The 22421-nt window shown below is 34.6% G+C and overlaps 1 protein-coding gene and 4 non-coding genes across 5 annotated transcripts in view; all 5 read right to left on the bottom strand.

Annotated features, from left to right (window-relative positions):
* The window catches only part of LOC142351596 (xaa-Pro aminopeptidase ApepP-like), a 702879-nt gene that overhangs the window by 192156 nt on the left and 488302 nt on the right, over positions 1-22421 (bottom strand). The gene's annotated exons all lie outside the window — the stretch shown is intronic.
* Trnan-guu (transfer RNA asparagine (anticodon GUU)) lies at positions 5160-5233 on the bottom strand. Its single transcript has one exon. It is a non-coding gene; the product is annotated as a tRNA-Asn (tRNA).
* Positions 13897-13970, bottom strand: Trnan-guu (transfer RNA asparagine (anticodon GUU)). The gene has a single exon. It is a non-coding gene; the product is annotated as a tRNA-Asn (tRNA).
* Trnan-guu (transfer RNA asparagine (anticodon GUU)) lies at positions 14535-14608 on the bottom strand. Its single transcript has one exon. It is a non-coding gene; the product is annotated as a tRNA-Asn (tRNA).
* Trnan-guu (transfer RNA asparagine (anticodon GUU)) lies at positions 16112-16185 on the bottom strand. The gene has a single exon. It is a non-coding gene; the product is annotated as a tRNA-Asn (tRNA).

Genomic DNA, 22421 nt, shown 5'->3' with positions numbered 1-22421 from the left:
TTGTAGCTATTTTGATTGTAGCTATTTTGATTGTAGCTATTTTGATTGTATCTATTTTGATTGTAGCTAACTTAAGCCTGGGAAAGACAGGGGCACTTGGTGAGCGGAAAGAAAAGCAGCATAAAGTTAGGCTTTCTATGCAGCTTCAACAAAAGCAAACTTATGGCTTAGAGAGATATATACAAACATAAGGCCCTCATATTTGCCCCTTATCCTGCTTCTTTTGTTTCAAATCACCCCGGCGAGCGAAAAAACGTAACCGACTAACGTCGGGCGAATTGCTCTCAAACTATTGGCGAGCGGTGGCTTCGTCAGTTGCCAGCCACGGTTTAGTGAGGCTAGTTTTAGCTTAATTGAAGAAGCTTGAGGTGAGCGCAGCGCGGGGGGGGGGGGGCAACAGCAGGGTGCGGTGGGAGGGGGGGTCCACAACCTGCACGGGGTGACGGCCTGAACGATGAGCAGGGGTGGGGATTAGCGGTAAAGTGAGGGGGGGTGACGAGAGGTCAAACTCTAAGAACCGCTCTTCACACCATAAGTATAAGTCTCCTTGGAGACTATTGAGCTGAAGGGCTCTAAGAGAACTTAGTGCCCGCTGGGCGCTATCTGTTTATCCCGTTTTTGAGGATGAAAAGTCAAATGGGTCAGACGAAAATTCGGTCAAGGAAAAAATTGCATTAGAAAAGACCAACAGGAATAATATAATTGGTACAAACTTCGTTTGAGAACAATTAAACATTCTGGAAAAAACGCTCAAGCAGAAGTTTTGCTTCACAATTGCTTCTCTTTTAAATAAAGCACAAATTGAAATCGGAGCCTCTTAACTTCTAAGCGAACTAACTGGAGCAAAAAGTTCATTACGATCAGCAGATGAACGTCGCATGCAATTATTTTGGTGGTGAAAAACCCGTAAAAGTCCAATTAAGAGCAATGAACTTTCACTTTGATATTGAAAACCATTCAATTGAAAACTTTTACTCTATATGCATAACAAAATTGCGAATAAACTGAGCTCCTGGAGAGAAAATAGAAGATTGAGAGCACAATTTTCCTTAAGACTTAGAACCAGTATCGCATTAAATATGGAGCTGCCTGGACATCTAAATCTAAAATTGCATATTGCAATTCAAAGAACATGCAAACATTTAAACACCTAAAACCAATAGTTTAATGGGATTGAAAAGTAGGCTTTGAAAACAACCATATTTTAAGTTCGCATTTTTTCAAATAGCAGGATCGTGAACTGATTGATTCACCCAAATAAAAATAATCCAAAAAATCAATTCATCCGCTCCTGCTTATGGTTCAAACTCGGTAGCTTATTTTGCAACAACTACATACAGCTTGGGATTGGAAAAAAAAATAACTAATGTAGTTATTTTCCAAATATAGTTTTCCAAATATAGTTAGAACCGATAATGGCAAAATTGTTGTCTTGTGAATAATTGTTTAAAAAGGGCAAAAAGTGCCAAAAGGTTAGACTGATCCCTCTAAAGCAAACAACAGTCGATGGCGTTAAAAAACGAAAATCATGAACGACTGCAATCAAATCGTTTTATGGCATGAAGTTCATTCATGGCCAATTATGCACAAAAAATTAATGCTGACATCGCAAAACGTTCAAGGAAAACATCGTTAAAATGCATGTTATAAATAAATTTTGTACAAATATTGTTTGACAAAAAGTATGAAAATCAATACCACAGCATTGATTTCTGCAAAATAAGATCCAACGACAAGACCAATTGTCATGGTTATATCAAAAGTTCAACCCATTTGAACGCTCAAATCACTATCACTTCAAACAACGAATCGTTTAATTGGTCTCAAAAACTACTATAGGACAAAACCAAAACCCACGAGTTTGTCAATTTTTTAGTAACAAAACTTTAAACTTATTTATTTGATATACAAAGAGATTTTCATGCTATATTTCTTCTGCGCATGCGTGGGATTTAAACTTCAACTTTCGATTACTAGCCAAACGCGATAGCCCATTGAGCTAAAAGAGCTGGCTTTGACACCATTGCAAAAAATGAGTGTGACTGATTTGCAAAGAGGGGTGCTGATACTCAAAGAAAACACTCATTAGTTAAACCGCAGTTTAATAAAAGCTGCAGTCGATAGATTTAAAAGCATCTATTCCTAAAAAATTTGGCTCTGCCTATGGAAAAAAAAACCTTCAAATAAAAACTAATGATACAAGAAATTGAACAGGATAATTTAAATTAAGACCCAACATTGCATTCAAGACGGAGCAGCTTTGAAATCTAAAAATACATCCTAGAAATCAAAGAAAAATAAAACCATTTGAACACTCGCACTGAGACTGAAAGCCTATTTAGTAGGCTAAGAAACAGCCGTATTTTGAAGGTTTGTAAAGTTTCAACACGCGGGGTCAACAAATGCTTGATCTGATTATTCACCCAAATAGAGAAATCCCGGGAACCTGTTTTTCCGCTGTATAGTGTGACGGAACCACCGACTTTTTCTTTTGCAGCCAAATGCACTGGCTAATTTTGGCAAAACCACGCAGAGGATTGGCTAATCCAAAAAAGAAATTCTCAAAAACTTCCTTTAGTGAATTAAAACAACTAATAAAGGCTAAACGGTTAGACTGATGCGTCTTATGCATATTCCAGAACCAATATTAGGAAAAAAACTCAAAAACACATTCAGTTCGTTACATGGCACAAACCTAATTTGTGGCTAATTATTCCGACAATATTAAACCATGACAAGGAAAAATTTTCAAGCAAAGACTTGTTTATAATGCATGCTGGGGGTAGACTGACAAATATGGTGTGTATAACCTTGTTGTCTGTCCTCTCCAATGCAAAATGATATTCTGCGGTAATTCGTACATAGTTTTTTTTCATTGGAGAAATTAATTCTTTCTTTTTTATGTCAGAGCGACAAATTTTAAGATGAGAAAAAAATAAATAGTAGTTGAACATGAAATCTGCAAAGTAAGTTCTAACAAATCGCATAATTCAATTGGCATTGCTATGTTAAAAATTGAGGAGCCTGCTCAAACGTACAAACTACAATCAATTCTACCAGCGCGTTGATTTATCCAAGACCGGATTTATTAATTCTACCAGCGCCGGATCCAAGACTTCTCGAATTTTCTGGTATCGAGGACGTTATCTGATTTACAACGTACTTGGTATACAAGTAAGACCGCAGGCTTAACTTCGTCGTCTGCTGACTGCTGAAACCGAAAGAATGTGAACCAACAATCTTTTGGTTATCAGGCGAAAAGGCCATCCGAATGCCCTAAAAGAGCTGCTCTTGTCTCCTCTGCTATAAGTTATGTTGGCTCCATCCTCCTCTGCAATTGGTCAATTATACTGTAACCAAGGAATTGCAACCAAATATCTCCAACTTAGTTATCTGTTACAAACAAAACTCTTCAAATGAAAACTAATGCTAAAATTAGCGCAATTATTTAGCCGATAAAACTACTTTTCCACAGACAATTTTCCACAGACAATGTTTACGCTCTCAGCCTGTGAGGGAATGAAAATACGATAACCGTCAATCATCTTGATCAGTTGCATAGCAATAGCAATCGCATGCAGTATTCATGTTTTGGAATCCATAAATCATCTATGCGCAACAGTTCTTTAGAGAGCAGCACAGGCTGAGAAAAAAAGGACAAAATTTTAAATCAGAAGAAGCGTCTATGACAGGAAGGATCGCCAATTCCCAACTCTCAGCCATCTTGTCCAATTGATTCACCCTTTGCCTTATTCAAAGCATGTCATCTTTATATTGCATTCTCACTAAAAACAAGGACAAAAATCCACCTTACCAATTAAAAAAAAGTTGCTGAAGCAACACCTAAAAGCCCCAAACAACTGATGAGCAATCAAAACTAGACACCTGTACCAATAAAAAAACTGTGCACTATTCCACTGAGAGTTTTATCAGTCAACCGCAAAAACACTTCTTGTCATTCTTGTTACTGTCTTTAGCAAGCATTTCACAAAACAGAATTAATATCCGGCAGCTGGTAAAAGCAGATCAATTATAATACTTTTAAGAAAAGCAAAATGTAATAAAAACCATGCACAAAAGTAGTCTTGAAACCATTATCACAATACTGTTAAAAAACAATTTAAAAAACAAACCCAGACGACCAGATAAATTCATAGAGAGAGAACAAAGACCAAAAAATAACAAAGTGGTTTGATTAATGCTTTAGGTTGCGGCATCGAGTTCAACTCCCAGTTGTACTTAAGGACACATTTTTAACACCAAGTGAAAAACGCATAAACATCATAGACTTAAGAGCAGTAAAGGGTGGAAAACATTCTCAAAAAAAGAAAGCATAGCGATTTATTCAATCAAATTCTGTAAAGTGAGATCCAATATACCACAGAAGGCCAAATCTCGTCATACTTGAAATTTCAGTCTATTTGAATATAAAAATAACAAGCACTTTAAACGTTGAAATTGTTTTTTGGAATTGTTTTAAAGTTTGACAAGGAAACAAGCATAATCCGTGATTTTGCATTTTTTAGTAACGATGAAGTTAATTGCTATGCATCCTAGTGATAAACAAAAAGATCATCTGCTTAAAATTTTCCGCTCCTGGGTGGGCTTGAATCACTAACCTTTCCGTTAACAGCCCAATACTCTAGCCAATTGCGCCACAGGTCAACGTCTGTTTAGTAACAAATTACCATGTTTAATCCTCCCCTGGGAGGAACCAATTATACTTCAGTCAGCACAAACAACTCAGCAGGTTTGAGACCAACATTTCTCAAGTTTTTCTACTGGGGCGACAACAAACCTTTGAATGAAAAAATCAAACCCAAATCTCCAGATGAAAACGTGAAGAACAAATAAAAATTAAAAGATTTAAGAAGTTACTTGAATATCTTCAAATTACGAAATTTCGGCTGTCCTTAACACAACAAATTTGCAATCGAACATTAAAGATTATAGAGCAATAGCCCGTGAAATAAGTTTTCATCCATTCAGTCACTCATAGCCAACTCTAATTGAACATTGAAATGGTTTTCTGCTTTACTTTAAGAATTAGTCACTGCAAGAACCTATACTGTTCTTAAAGAAAACAAAAAGCACACAATCATAATCTGTGATATTGCATCCTATTGATAAACAAAAAGATCATCTGCTTAAATTTAGTCCGCTTCTGGGTGGGCTTGAACCACCAATCTTTCGGTTAACAGCCGACCGCGCTACCAAATTGCGCCACAGGAGCTGTGAATTTCCTTAATGTGGCAAGATAAGATTACTTTATCCTCCTCTGGAAGGAATTATTTAGGATTAACTCAGCACAAGAAACTCAACGAGTTTGAGCCCAACCTTTCTCAACTTGTTCTACTGCGGCGACAAAAACACTTTGACTAAAAAATATAAAAATCAAACCAAAATCTCCAGATGATTGCATGAAGAACAAATGAAGACCAAAAGATAAACGAAGTCAATTGAAAATTGCTTCGATTCGCGACAAATCGTAATCTTAAAATCCGGCTGTCCTTAACAAAACGAATTTGCCATCGAACATTAAATATTATAGAGCATCAGCCTGTGAAAATACTTTTCATCAAACCAGTCACTCATAGCCAACTCTCATTGATATATTTTAAAAGATCAGTTTAATATAATCTCGAAAAAAAGAAAAATATTTTAAAAAAATAAATTTTTGTTTTACTTTGAAATTAGGCACTGAATCCAAGATAAATCCAAGAAAAGAATCTGAGTATTGAAAAGGTTGGTGTGTTTGAATGTACAAGTGACGATCACGTAAGTGTTGAGCTAGCCTGTTTTTTGTACTTCTTTTACAAGTTTGACAATGACCCAAGTATAATCCGTGCTTTTGCATTTTTTTTAGTAACGAAGACGTTACTTGATGTACATCCTATTGAAAACAAAAAAGATCATCTGCTTAAATGTTTCCGCTCCTGGGTGGGCTTAAACCACCAACCTTTCGGTGAACAGCCGAATTCGCTAGCCAATTCCGCCACAGGAGCTGTGCATGTGTATAATGTGGCAAAATAAGATGACTTAATCCTACTCTGGAAGGAATCACTTATAATTAACTCAGCACAGAAAACTCATTAGGTTTGAGCCCAACCTTTCTCAACCTTTTCTACTGCGGCGACAAAAACCTTGGATTGAAAGTACAAAAATCAAACCAAAATCTCCAGATGATTGCATGAAGAAAAAATGAAGACCAAAAGATAAACGAAGCTAATTGGAAATTGCTTCAATTTGCGACAAATCGTAATCTTAAAATCCGGCTGTCCGTAACACAACGAATTTGCCATCGAACATTAAAGATTATAGAGCAATAGCCTGTGAAATAACTTTTCATCCAACCAGTCACTTTTCATCCAACCAGTCAAAAAAACAAACATTCAAAATTGAAATGGTTTCTGATTTACTTTAAAATTAGTCACTGCAAGAACCTATACAGTTAACAAAGAAAACAAAAAGTACACCCAATATTCCAGATAAATCAATGAAAAGAAACTGAATATTGAAAAATTCTCTTCATTTGAATGTACAAGTCACAATCACGTAAACGTTGAGTCAGCCTGTGTTTTTGGACTTCTTTCAAAGTTTGACAATGATACAAGTATAAAACGCGATTTTGCATTTTTTTAGTAAAGAAGACGTTAATTGATGTACATCCTATTGATAAACAAAAAGATCATCTGCTTAAAATTTCCCTTTCTGGGTGGGCTTGAACCACCAACCTTTCGGCTAACAGCCGAACGCGCTAGCCAATTGCGCCACAGGAGCTGTGAATTTCCGTAATGAGGCAAAATAAGACTACTTAATCCTCCTCTGGAAGGAATTAATTATGATTAACCCATCACAAAAAATTCAACAAGTTTGAGCCCAACCTTTCTCAACTTTTTCTACTGCGGCGACAAAAAACCTTTGACCAAAAAGTAAAAAAAATCAACCAAAATCTCCAGATGAATACGTGAAGAACAAATAAAAATTAAAAGATTTAAGAAGTTACTTGAATATGCTTCAAATTACGAAATTTCGGCTGTCCTTAAAACAACAAATTTGCAATCGAACATTAAAGATTATAGAGCAATAGCCCGTGAAATAAGTTTTCATCTATTCAGTCACTCATAGCCAACTCTAATTTAACATTGAAATGGTGTTCTGCTTTACTTTAAGAATTAGTCACCGCAAGAACCTATACTGTTCTTAAAGAAAACAAAAAGCACACCTAATATTCCAGAAAAATCAATGAAAAGAAACTGAATATTGAAAAATTCTCTTCATTTGAATGTACAAGTCACAATCACTTAAACGTTGAGTCAGCCTGTTTTTGGACTTCTTTCAAAGTTTGACAATGACACAACCATAATCCGTGACATTGCATTTTTAGTAAAGAAGGCGTTAATTGATGCACATCCTCTTGATAAACAAAAAGATCATCTGCTTAAATTTTTCCGCCCCTGGATGGGCTTGAACCACCAACGTTTAGGTTAACAGCTGAACACTCCAGCCAATTATGGCACAAAACAATGTCCGTTTAGTAACAATTTACCATGACTGAATCCTCCCCTGGAAGAAACCAATTATATTTAAGTCAGCACAAACGACTCAGCAGGTTTGAGACCAAAAATTGTCAAGTTTTTCAACTTTGGCGACAACAAGCCTTTGAAAGAAAAAATCAAACCCAAATCTCCAGATGAATTCATGAAGAACAAATGAAAACCAAAAGACAAACAAAGTTACTTGGAAATTGCTTCAATTTGCAAAAAATCTTAAGTTTAAAATCCGGCTGTCTTTAAAATAATGAACTTTCCATCGAACATTAAAGATTATAGAGCAATAGCCTGTGAAAATATTTTTCATCCAACCAATCACTCAGCCAACTCTCATTGATATATTTTAAAAGATCAGTTTAATATAATCTCGAAAAAAAACAAAAACATTTCAAAGAAATGGTTTTTTGTTTTACTTTGAAATTAGGCACTGCAAGAACCTATACTTTTAACAAAGAAAAGAAAAAGCACACCCAATATTTAAGATAAATCCATGAAAAGAAACCGAACATTGAAAAATTCTCTTTATTTGAATGTACAAGTCACAATCACGTAAACGTTGAGTCAGCCTGTTTTTGGACTTCTTTCAAAGTCTGGCAATGACAAAACCATAATCCGTGACATTGCATTTGTAGTAAAGAAGGCGTTAATTGATGTACATCCTATTGAAAACAAAAAAGATCATCTGCTTAAATGTTTCCGCTCCTGGGTGGGCTTGAACCACCAGCCTTTCGATTAACAGCCGACTTCGCAAGCCAATTGCTCTACAGGAGCTGCGCATGTCTATAATGTGGCAAAATAAGATGACTTAATCCTACTCTGGAAGGAATCACTTTTAATTAAATTAGCACAGAAAACTCAATAGGTTTGAGCCCAACCTTTCTCAACTTTTTCTACTGCTGCGACAAAAAACCCTTGATTAAATGTACAAAAATCAAACCAAAATCTCCAGATGATTGCATGAAGAACAAATGAAGACCAAAATATAAACAAGTTACTTGAAAATTGCTTCAATTTGCGACAAATTTTAAGTTTAAAACACGGCTGTCAATAACACAACGAATTTGCCATCGAACATTAAAGATTATAGAGCAAAAGCCTGTGAAAATACTTTTCATCCCACCAGTCACTCATAGCCAACTCTCATTGATATATTTTAAAAGATCAGTTTATTATACTATCGAAAAAAACAAACATTTAAAATTGAAATGGTTTCTGATTTACTTTAAAATTAGTCACTGCAAGAACCTATACTGTTAACAAAGAAAACAAAAAGTACACCCATTATTTCAGATAAATCACTGAAAAGAAACTGAATATTGAAAAATTCTCTTCATTTGAATGTACAAGTCACAATCACGTAAACGTCGAGTCAGACTGTTTTTGGACTTCTTTCAAAGTTTGACAATGACACAACCATAATCCGTGACATTGCATTTTTAGTAAAGAAGGCGTTAATTGATGTACATCCTCTTGATAAACAAGAAGATCATCTGCTTAAATTTTTCCGCTCCTGGGTGGGCTTGAACCACCAACGTTTAGGTTAACAGTTGAACACTCCAGCCAATTGCGGCACAAAACGATGTCCGTTTAGTAACAATTTACCATGACTGAATCCTCCCCTGTAAGAAACCAATTATATTTAAGTCAGCACAAACGACTCAGCAGGTTTGAGACCAAAAATTGTCAAGTTTTTTTACATTGGCGACAACAAGCCTTTGAAAGAAAAAATCAAACCCAAATCTCCAGATGAATTCATGAAGAACAAATGAAAACCAAAAGATAAACAAAGTTACTTGGAAATTGCTTCAATTTGCAAAAAATCTTAAGTTTAAAATCCGGCTGTCTTTAACACAACGAATTCCCCATCGAACATTGAAGATTATAGAGCAATAGCCTGTGAAAATACTTTTCATCCAACCAGCCACTCAGCCAACTCTCATTGATATATTTTAAAAGATCAGTTTAATATAATCTCGAAAAAAAAACAAAAACATTTAAAAGAAATGGTTTTTTTGTTTTACATTGAAACTGGGCACTGCAAAAGCCTATACTTTTAACAAAGAAAACAAAAAGCACACCCAATATTTAAGTTAAATCCATGAAAAGAAACTGAACATTGAAAAACTCTCTTTATTTGAATGTACAATTCACAATCACGTAAACGTTGAGTCAGCCTGTTTTTGCGATTTATTTAAAGTTTGACAATGACACAAGCATAATCTGTGATATTGCATTTTTTAGTAACGAAGACATTAATTGATGTGCATCCTATTGATAAACAAAAAGATCATCTGCTTAAATTTTTCCGCTTCTGGGTGGGCTTGAACGACCAACCTTTCGATAAACAGCCGAATTCGCTAGCCAATTGCTCCACAGGAGCAGTGCATGTCTATAATGTGGCAAAATAAGATGACTTAATCCTACTCTGGAAGGAATCACTTTTAATTAACTTAGCACAGAAAACTCAATAGGTTTGAGCCCAACCTTTCTCAACTTTTCTACTGCTGCGACAAAAAAACCTTTGATTAAATGTACAAAAATCAAACCAAAATCTCCAGATGATTGCATGAAGAACAAATGAAGACCAAAATATAAACAAGTTACTTGAAAATTGCTTCAATTTGCGACAAATTTTAAGTTTAAAACACGGCTGTCCCTAACACAACGAGTTTGCCATCGAATATTAAAGATTATAGAGCAATAGCCTGTGAAAATACTTTTCATCCAACCAGTCACTCAGCCAACTCGCATTGATATATTTTAAAAGATCTGTTTAATATACTATCGAAAAAACAAACATTTAAAACTGAAATGGTTTCTGATTTACTTTAAAATTAGTCATTACAAGAACCTATACTGTTAACAAAGAAAACAAAAAGTACAACCAATATTCCAGATAAATCCATGAAAAGAAATTGAATATTGAAAAATTTTCATTTGAATGTACAAGTCACAATCACGTAAACGTTGAGTCAGCCTGTTTTTGGACTTCCTTTAAAGTTTGACAATCACATAATCACAATCTGTGATATTGCATTCTTTAGTAACGAAGACATTAATTGATGTGCATCCTATTGATAAACAAAAAGATCATCTGCTTAAATTTTTCCGGTTCTGGGTGGGCTTGAACCCCCAACCTTTCGGTTAACAGCCAAACGCGCTAGCCAATTCAGCCACAGGAGCTAAAATTTCCCTAATGAGGCAAAATAAGATTACTTGGTCCTCCTCTGGAAGGAATCAATTATAATTAACTCAGCACAAAAAACTCAACAAGTTTGAGCCCAACCTTTCTCAACTTTTTCTACTGCGGCGACAAAAAATCTGACTAAAAAGTACAAAAATCAAACCAAAATCTCCAGATGATTGCATGAAGAACAAATAAAGACCAAAAGATAAACGAAGTTAATTGAAAATTGCTTCAATTTGCGACAAATCGTAATCTTAAAATCCCGCTGACCTTAACACAACGAATTTGCCATCGAACAATAAAGATTATAGAGCAATAGCCTTTGAAAATACTTTTAATCCAACCAGCCACTCATAGCCAACTCATTGATATATTTTAAGAGATCAGTTCAACATAGTCTCGAAAACAGCAAAAATAATTAAAAGCTATGGTTTTTTGTTTTACTTTAAAATTAGTCACTGCAAGAACCTATACTTTTAACAAAGAAAACAAATAGCACACTCAATATTCCAGATAAATCCATGAAAGAAACTGAACATTGAAAAATTCTCTTTATTTGAATGCACAAGTCACAATCACGTAAACGTTGAGTCAGCCTGTTTTTGGACTTCTTTTAAAGTATGACAATGACACAACCATAATCCGTGATAATGCATTTTATAGTAACGAAGGCGTTAATTGATGTACATCCTCTTGATAAACAAAAAGATCATCTGCTTAACCTTTTCCGCTTCTGGGTGGGCTTGAAAAACCACCTTTTCGGTTTACAGACGAACGCGGTAGCCAATTGCGCCACAGGAGCTATTATTTCCCTAATGTGGCAAAAAAAGATTGCTTAATCCTCCTCTGGAAGGAATTAATTATAATTAACTCAGCACAAAAAACTCAACAAGTATGAGCCCAACCTTTCTCATTTTTTTCTACTGCGGCGAAAAAAAAATTGACTAAAAAGTACAAAAATCAAACAAAATCTTCAGATGATTGCACGAAGAACAAATGAAGACCAAAAGATAAACAAGGTTAATTGGAAATTGCTTCAATTTGCGACAAATCGTAATCTTATAATCCGGCTGTCCTTTACACAACAAATTTGCAATCGAACATTAAAGATTATAGAGCAACAGCCTGTGAAAATACTTTTCATCCAACCAGCCACTCATAGCAAACTCTCATTGATATATTTTAAAAGATCAGTCTAATATAATCTCGGAAAAAAACAAATACATTTGAAAGAAATAATTTTTTGTTTTACTTTGAAATTAGGCACTGCACGAACCTATACTTCTAACAAAGAAAACAAAAAGCACCCCCAATATTCCAGATAAATCCATGAAAACAAACTGAACATTGAAAAATTCTCTTTATTTGAATGTACAAGCCACAATCACGTAAACGTTGAGTCAGCCTGTTTTTGGAATTCATTTGAAGTTTGACAATCACAGAATCATAATCTGTGATATTGCATTTTGTAGTAACAAAAACATTAATTGATGTGCATCTTATTGAAAAACAAAAAGATCATCTGTTTAAATGTTTCCGGTTCTGGGTGGGCTTGAACCACCAACCTTCCGGTTAACAACCGAAAGCGCTAGCCAATTGCGCCACGTGAGCTGTGAATTTCCCTAATGTGGCAAAAAAATATTACTTAATCCTCCTCTGGAAAGAATTAATTATAAATAACTCAGCACAAAAAACTCAGCAAGTATGAGCCCAACCTTTCTCAACTTTTTCTACTGCGGCGACAAAAAATTTGACAAAAAAGTACAAAAAATCAAACCAAAATCTCCAGATAATTGCACGAAGAACAATTGAAGACCAAAAGATAAACAAAGTTAAATGAAAATTGCTTCAATTTGCGACAAATCGTAATCTTAAAATCCGGCTGTCCTTAACAAAACGAATTTGCCATCGAACATTAAATATTATAGAGCATCAGCCTGTGAAAACACTTGTCATCCAATTAGCCACTCATAGCCAACTCTCATTGATATATTTTAAAAGATCAGTTTAAAATAATCTCGGAAAAAAACAAATACATTTAAAAGAAATGGTTTTTTGTTTTAATTTGAAAATTGGCACTGCAAGAACCTATACTTTTAGCAAAGAAAACAAAAAGCACCCCCAATATTACAGATAAATTCATGAAAAGAAACTGAACATTGAAAAATTCTCTTTATTTGAATGTACAAGCCACAGTCACGTAAACGTTGAGTCAGCCTGTTTTTGGACTTCATTTGAAGTTTGACAATCACACAATCATAATCTGTGATATTGCATTTTTAGTAACAAAGACATTAATTGATGTGCATCCGATTGATAAACAAAAAGATCATCTGCTTAAGTTTTTCCGGTTCTGGGCGGGCTTGAACCACCAACATTTCGGTTAACAGCCAAACGCGCTAGGCAATTGCGCCACTTGAGCTGTGAATTTGCCTAATGTGGCAAAATAAGATTACTTAATCCTCCTCTGGAAAGAATTAATTATAATTAACTCAGCACAAAAAACTCAGCAAGTATGAGCCAAACTTTTCTCACCTTTTTCTACTGCGGCGACAAAAAATGACTAAAAAGTACAAAAATCAAACCAAAATCTCCAGATGATTGCACGAAGAACAAATGAACACCAAAAGATAAACAAAGTTAATTGAAAATTACTTCGATTTGTGACAAATCGTAATCTTAAAATCTGGCTGTCCTTAACACAACGAATTTGCCATCGAACATTAAAGATTATAGAGCAACAGCCTGTGAAAACACTTGTCATCCAATCAGCCACTGATAGCCAACTCTCATTGATATATATTAAAAGATCAGTTTAAAATAATCTCGGAAAAAAACGAATACATTTAAAAGAAATGGTTTTTTGTTTTTATTTGAAATTTGGCACTGCAAGAACCTATACTTTTAACAAAGAAAACAAAAAGCACCCCCAATATTACAGATAAATCCATGAAAAGAAACTGAACATTGAAAAATTCTCTTTATTTGAATGTACAAGCCACAGTCACGTAAACGTTGAGTCAGCCTGTTTTTGGACTTCATTTAAAGTTTGACAATCACACAATCATAATCTGTGATATTGCATTTTTAGTAACAAAGACATTAATTGATGTGCATCCTATTGATAAACAAAAAGATCATCTGCTTAAATTTTTCCGCTTCTGGGTGAGCTTGAACCACCAACCTTTTGGTTAACAGCCGAACGCGCTAGCCAATTGCGCCACAGGAGCTGTGAATTTCCCTAATGTGGCAAAATAAGAATACTTAATCCTCCTCTGGAAGGAATTAATTATAATAAACTCAGCACAAAAAACTCAGCAAGTATGGGCCCAACCTTTCTCAACTTTTTCTACTGCGGCGACAAAAAATTTGACTAAAAAGTACAAAAATGAAACCAAAATTTCCAGATGATTGCACGAAGAACAAATGAAGACCAAAAGATAAACGAAGTTAATTGAAAATTGCTTCAATTTGCGACAAATCGTGATCTTAAAAACCGGCTGTCCTTAACACAACGGATTTGCCATCGAACCTTAAAGATTATAGAGCAACAGCCTGTGAAAATACTGAATATTACAGATAAATCCATGAAAAGAAACTGAACATTGAAAAATTCTCTTTATTTGAATGTACAAGCCACAGTCACGTAAACGTTGAGTCAGCCTGTTTTTGGACTTCATTTAAAGTTTGACAATCACACAATCATAATCTGTGCTATTGCATTTTTAGTAACAAAGACATTAATTGATGTGCATCCTATTGATAAACAAAAAGATCATCTGCTTAAATTTTTCCGCTTCTGGGTGAGCTTGAACCACCAACCTTTTGGTTAACAGCCGAACGCGCTAGCCAATTGCGCCACAGGAGCTGTGAATTTCCCTAATGTGGCAAAATAAGAATACTTAATCCTCCTCTGGAAGGAATTAATTATAATAAACTCAGCACAAAAAACTCAGCAAGTATGAGCCCAACCTTTCTCAACTTTTTCTACTGCGGCGACAAAAAATTTGACTAAAAAGTACAAAAATGAAACCAAAATCTCCAGATGATTGCACGAAGAACAAATGAAGACCAAAAGATAAACGAAGTTAATTGAAAATTGCTTCAATTTGCGACAAATCGTGATCTTAAAAACCGGCTGTCCTTAACACAACGGATTTGCCATCGAACCTTAAAGATTATAGAGCAACAGCCTGTGAAAATACTTTTTATCCAACCAGCCACTCATAGCCAACTCTCTTTGATATATTTTAAAAGATCAGTTTAATATAATCTCGAAAAAAGCAAAAATATTTAAAACAAATGGTTTTTTGTTTTACTTAAAAAATTAGTCTCTACAAGAACCTAAACTGTCAACAAAGAAAACGAAAAGTTCACCCAATATTCAAGATAAATCCATGAAAAGAAACTGAAAATTAAAAAAAAATTCATTTGAATGTACAAGTCACAATCACGTAAACGTTGAGTCAGCCTGTTTTTGGACTTCTTTTAAAGTTTGACAATGAAAGAACCGTAATCCGTGATTTTGCATTATTAATAACGAAGGCATTAATTGTTGTACATCGTCTTGGCAAACAAAAAGATCATCTGCTTAAATTCTTCCGCTCCTGGGTGGGCTTGAACTACCAACGTTTAAATGAACAGCCGAACACGCTAGCCAATTGCGCCACAAAACAACGTCTGTTTAGTAACAATGTACAATTTCTGAATCCTCCCCTGGAAGAAACCAATTATACCTGAGTCAGCACAAACGACTCAGCAAGTTTGAGACCAACAATTTTCAAGTTTTTCTACTGTGGCGACAACAAACCTTTGAAATAAAAAATCAAACCCAAATCTCCAGATGAAAACATGAAGAACGAATGAAAACCAAAAGATAAACAAAGTTACTTGAAAATTGCTTCAATTGGCAAAAAATCTTAAGTATAAAATCCGGCTGTCTTTAAAACAACGAATTTGGCATCGAACATTAAAGATTATAGAGCAATAGCCTGTGAAAATAATTTTCATCCAACCAGCCCCACATAGTCAACTCTCATTGATATATTTTAAAAGATCAGTTTGATATAATCTCGAAAAACAACAAAAACACTTAAAAGAAATGGTTTTTTGTTTTACTTTGAAATTAGGCACTGCAAGAACCTAAACTTTTAACAAAGAAAACAAAAAGCACACCCAATATTCCAGATAAACCCATCAAAAGAAACTGAAGATTGAAAAATTCTCTTTATTTGAATGTACAAGTCACAATCACAACAACGTTGAGTCAGCCTGTTTTCGGACTTCTTTAAAAGTTTGACAATCACACAATCATAATCTGTGATATTGCATCCTATTGATAAACAAAAAGATCATCTGCTTAAATTTAGTCCGCTTCTGGGTGGGCTTGAACCACCAACCTTCTGGTTAACAGCCGAACGCGCTAGCCAATTGCGCCACAGGAGCTGTGAATTTCCCTAATGTGGCAAAATAAGATTACTGAATCCTCCTCTGGAAGGAATTAATTATAATTAACTCAGCACAAAAAACTCAACAAGTTTGAGCCCAACCTTTCTCAACTTTTTCTACTGCGGCGACAAAAAACCCTTTGACTAAAAAGTACAAACATCAAACCTAAATCTCCAGATGATTGCACGAAGAACAACTGAAGGCCAAAAGATAAACGAAGTTAAATGGAAATTGCTTCAATTTGCGACAAATCGTAATCTTAAAATCCGACTGTCCTTAACACAACGAATTTGCCATGCAACATTAAAGATTATAGAGCAATAGCCTGTGAAAATACTTTTCATCAAACCAGTCACTCATAGCCAATTCTCATTGATATATTTTAAAACATCAGTTTAAAATAATCTCGAAAAAAGCAAAAATATTTAAAAGAAATGGTTTTTTGTTTTACTTTAAAAGTAGTCACTGCAAGAACCTATACTGTTAACAAAGAAAACAAAGAGTACACACAATACTCCAGGTAAATCCATGAAAAGAAAATGAATATTAAAAAATTCGCTTCGTTTCAATGTACAAGTCACATTCACGTAAACGTTGAGTCAGCCTGTTTTTGGACTTCTTTTAAAGTTTGTCAATGACACAACCATAAACCGTGATTTTGCATTTTTAGTAACGAAGGCATTAATTGAGGTACATGCTCTTGATAAACAAAAAGATCATCTGCTTAAATTTTTCCGCTCCTGTTTGGGCTTGAACCACCAACGTTTAGGTTAACAGCCGAACACGCTAGCCAATTGCGCCACAAAACAATGTCCGTTTAAAAACAATTTACCATGATTCAATCCTCCCCTGGAAGAAACCAATGATATTTAAGTCAGCACAAACGACTCAGCAGGTTTGAGACCAACAATTTTCAAGTTTTTCTACTGTGGCGACAACAAACCTTTGAAAGAAAAAATCAAACCCAAATCTCCAGATGATTACATGAAGAACAAATGGAAACCAAAAGATAAACAAAGTTACTTAAAAATTGCTTCAATTTGCAAAAAATCTTAAATTTGAAATCCGGCTGTCTTCAACACAACGAATTCTCCATCGTACATTAAAGATTATAGAGCAATAGCCTGTGAAAATATTTTTCATCCAACCAGCCACTCATAGCAAACTCCCATTGATATATTTTAAAAGATCAGTATAATATAATCTCGCAAAAATATTTAAAAGAAATGGTTTTTTGTTTTACTTTGAAATTAGGCACTGCAAGAACCTAAACTTTTAACAAAGAAAACAAAAAGCACACCCAATATTCCAGATAAACCCATCAAAAGAAACTGAACATTGAAAAATTCTCTTTATTTGAATGTACAAGTCACAATCACAACAACGTTGAGTCAGCCTGTTTTTGGACTTCTTTAAAAGTTTGACAATCACACAATCATAATCTGTGATATTGCATCCTATTGATAAACAAAAAGATCATCTGCTTAAATTCTGTCCGCTTCTGGGTGGGCTTGAACCACCAACCTTCTCGTTAACTGCCGAACGGGCTAGCCAATTGCGCCACAGGAGCTGTGAAGTTCCCTAATGTTGCAAAATAAGATTACTGAATCCTCCTCTGGAAGGAATTAATTATAATTAACTCAGCACAAAAAACTCAACAAGTTTGAGCCCAACCTTTCTCAACTTTTTCTACTGCGGCGACAAAAAACCCTTTGACTAAAAAGAAAAAAAACATCAAGCATAAATCTCCAGATGATTGCACGAAGAACAAATGAAGGCCAAAAGATAAACGAAGTTAATTGAAAATTGCTTCAATTTGCGACATATCGTAACTTTAAAATCCGGCTGTCCTAAACACAACGATTTTGCCATCGAACATTAAAGATTATAGAGCAAAAGCCTGTGAAAAAACTTTTCATCCAACCAGCCACTCATAGCCAATTCTCATTGATATATTTTAAAACATCAGTTTAAAATAATCTCGAAAAAAGCAAAAATATTTAAAAGAAATGGTTTTTTGTTTTACTTTAAAAGTAGTCACTGCAAGAACCTATACTGTTAACAAAGAAAACAAAGAGTACACACAATACTCCAGGTAAATCCATGAAAAGAAAATGAATATTAAAAAATTCGCTTCGTTTCAATGTACAAGTCACATTCACGTAAACGTTGAGTCAGCCTGTTTTTGGACTTCTTTTAAAGTTTGTCAATGACACAACCAAAAACCGTGATTTTGCATTTTTAGTAACGAAGGCATTAATTGAGGTACATGCTCTTGATAAACAAAAAGATCATCTGCTTAAATTTTTCCGCTCCTGTTTGGGCTTGAACCACCAACGTTTAGGTTAACAGCCGAACACGCTAGCCAATTGCGTCACAAAACAATGTCCGTTTAAAAACAATTTACCATGATTCAATCCTCCCCTGGAAGAAACCAATTATATTTAAGTCAGCACAAACGACTCAGCAGGTTTGAGACCAACAATTTTCAAGTTTTTCTACTGTGGCGACAACAAACCTTTGAAAGAAAAAATCAAACCCAAATCTCCAGATGAATACACGAAGAACAAATGAAAACCAAAAAATAAACAAAGTTACTTGAAAATTGCTTCAATTTGCAAAAAATCTTAAGTTTGAAATCCGGCTGTCTTCAACACAACGAATTCTCCATCGTACATTAAAGATTATAGAGCAATAGCCTGTCAAAATATTTTTCATCCAACCAGCCACTCATAGCAAACTCTCATTGATATATTTTAAAAGATCAGTATAATATAATCTCGCAAAAATATTTAAAAGAAATGGTTTTTTGTTTTACTTTGAAATTAGGCACTGCAAGAACCTAAACTTTTAACAAAGAAAACAAAAAGCACACCCAATATTCCAGATAAACCCATCAAAAGAAACTGAACGATGAAAAATTCTCTTTATTTGAATGTACAAGTCACAATCACAACAACGTTGAGTCAGCCTGTTTTTGGATTTCTTTAAAAGTTTGACAATCACACAATCATAATCTGTGAAATTGCATCCTATTGATAAACAAAAATCTCATCTGATTAAATTTTGTCCGCTTCTGGGTGGGCTTGAACCACCAACCTTCTGGTTAACAGCCGAATGCGCTAGCCAATTTTGCCACAGGAGCTGTGAATTTCACTAATGTGGCAAAATAAGATTACTGAATCCTCCTCTGGAAGGAATTAATTATAATTAACTCAGCACAAAAAACTCAACAAGTTTGAGCCCAACCTTTCTCAACTTTTTCTACTGGGGCAACAAAAAACCCTTTGACTAAAAAGTACAAACATCAAACCTAAATTTCCAGATGATTGCACGAAGAACAAATGAAGGCCAAAAGATAAACGAAGTTAATTGAAAATTGCTTCAATTTGCGACATATCGTAACTTTAAAACCCGGCTGTCCTAAACACAACGATTTTGCCATCGAACATTAAAGATTATAGAGCAATAGCCTGTGACAATACTTTTCATCCAACCAGCCACTCATAGCCAACTCTCATTGATATATTTTAAAACATCAATTTAAAATAATCTCGAAAAAAGCAAAAATATTTAAAAGAAATGGTTTTTTGTTTTACTTTAAAAGTAGTCACTGCAAGAACCTATACTGTTAACAAAGAAAACAAAGAGTACACACAATACTCCAGGTAAATCCATGAAAAGAAAATGAATATTAAAAAATTCGCTTCGTTTCAATGTACAAGTCACATTCACGTAAACGTTGAGTCAGCCTGTTTTTGGACTTCTTTTAAAGTTTGTCAATGACACAACCATAAACCGTGATTTTGCATTTTTAGTAACGAAGGCATTAATTGAGGTACATGCTCTTGATAAACAAAAAGATCATCTGCTTAAATTTTTCCGCTCCTGTTTGGGCTTGAACCACCAACGTTTAGGTTAACAGCCGAACACGCTAGCCAATTGCGTCACAAAACAATGTCCGTTTAAAAACAATTTACCATGATTCAATCCTCCCCTGGAAGAAACCAATTATATTTAAGTCAGCACAAACGACTCAGCAGGTTTGAGACCAACAATTTTCAAGTTCTTCTACTGTGGCGACAACAAACCTTTGAAAGAAAAAATCAAACCCAAATCTCCAGATGAATACATGAAGAACAAATGGAAACCAAAAGATAAACAAAGTTACTTAAAAATTGCTTCAATTTGCAAAAAATCTTAAGTTTGAAATCCGGCTGTCTTCAACACAACGAATTCTCCATCGTACATTAAAGATTATAGAGCAATAGCCTGTGAAAATAATTTTCATCCAACCAGCCACTCATAGCAAACTCCCATTGATATATTTTTAAAGATCAGTATAATATAATCTCGCAAAAATATTTAAAAGAAATGGTTTTTTGTTTTACTTTGAAATTAGGCACTGCAAGAACCTAAACTTTTAACAAAGAAAACAAAAAGCACACCCAATATTCCAGATAAACCCATCAAAAGAAACTAAACATTGAAAAATTCTCTTTATTTGAATGTACAAGTCACAATCACAACAACGTTGAGTCAGCCTGTTTTTGGACTTCTTTAAAAGTTTGACAATCACACAATCATAATCTGTGATATTGCATCCTATTGATAAACAAAAAGATCATCTGCTTAAATTCTGTCCGCTTCTGGGTGGGCTTGAACCACCAACCTTCTCGTTAACAGCCGAACGCGCTAGCCAATTGCGCCACAGGAGCTGTGAAGTTCCCTAATGTGGCAAAATAAGATTACTGAATCCTCCTCTGGAAGGAATTAATTATAATTAACTCAGCACAAAAAACTCAACAAGTTTGAGCCCAACCTTTCTCAACTTTTTCTACTGCGGCAACAAAAAACCCTTTGACTAAAAAGTACAAACATCAAACCTAAATTTCCAGATGATTGCACGAAGAACAAATGAAGGCCAAAAGATAAACGAAGTTAATTGAAAATTGCTTCAATTTGCGACATATCGTAACTTTAAAACCCGGCTGTCCTAAACACAACGATTTTGCCATCGAACATTAAAGATTATAGAGCAATAGCCTGTGACAATACTTTTCATCCAACCAGCCACTCATAGCCAACTCTCATTGATATATTTTAAAACATCAATTTAAAATAATCTCGAAAAAAGCAAAAATATTTAAAAGAAATGGTTTTTTGTTTTACTTTAAAAGTAGTCACTGCAAGAACCTATACTGTTAACAAAGAAAACAAAGAGTACACACAATACTCCAGGTAAATCCATGAAAAGAAACTGAATATTGAAAAATTCGCTTCATTTCAATGTACAAGTCACATTCACGTAAACGTTGAGTCAGCCTGTTTTTGGACTTCTTTTAAAGTTTGTCAATGACACAGCCATAATCCGTGATTTTGCATTTTTATTAACGAAGGCATTAATTGAGGTACATGCTCTTGATAAACAAAAAGATCATCTGCTTAAATTTTTCCGCTCCTGTTTGGGCTTGAACCACCAACGTTTAGGTTAACAGCCGAACACGCCAGCCAATTGCGCCACAAAACAATGTCCGTTCAAAAACAATTTACCATGACTCAATCCTCCCCTGGAAGAAACCAATTATATTTAAGTCAGCACAAACGACTCAGCAGGTTTGAGACCAACAATTTTCAAGTTCTTCTACTGTGGCGACAACAAACCTTTGAGAAAAAAAATCAAACCCAAATCTCCAGATGAATACATGAGGAACAAATGAAAACCAAAAGATAAACAAAGCTACTAGAAAATTGCACCAATCTGCAAAAAATCTTAAGTTTAAAATCCGGCTGTCTTCAACACAACGAATTCTCCATCGTACATTAAAGATTATAGAGCAATAGCCTGTGAAAATATTTTTCATCCAACCAGCCACACATAGCAAACTCTCATTGATATATTTTAAAAGATCAGTATAATACAATCTCGCAAAAATATTTAAAAGAAATCATTTTTCGTTTTACTTCGAAATTAGGCACTGCAAGAACCTAAACTTTTAACAGAGAAAACAAAAATCACACCCAATATTCCAGATAAACCCATCAAAAGAAACTGAACATTGAAAAATTCTTTTTATTTGAATGTACAAGTCACAATCACAACAACGTTGAGTCAACCTGTTTTTGGAATTCTTTTAAAGTTTGACAATCACTTAATCATAATCTGTGATATTCCATTTTTTAGAAACGAAGACATTAATTGAAGTGCATCTTATTGATAAACAAAAAGATCA

The sequence above is a fragment of the Convolutriloba macropyga genome, chromosome 13, assembly GCF_964194025.1.
Source record: "Convolutriloba macropyga chromosome 13, txConMacr16.3, whole genome shotgun sequence".
Classification (NCBI taxonomy): domain Eukaryota; kingdom Metazoa; phylum Xenacoelomorpha; order Acoela; family Convolutidae; genus Convolutriloba; species Convolutriloba macropyga.
This window is presented reverse-complemented; position numbering and strand designations above follow the sequence as displayed.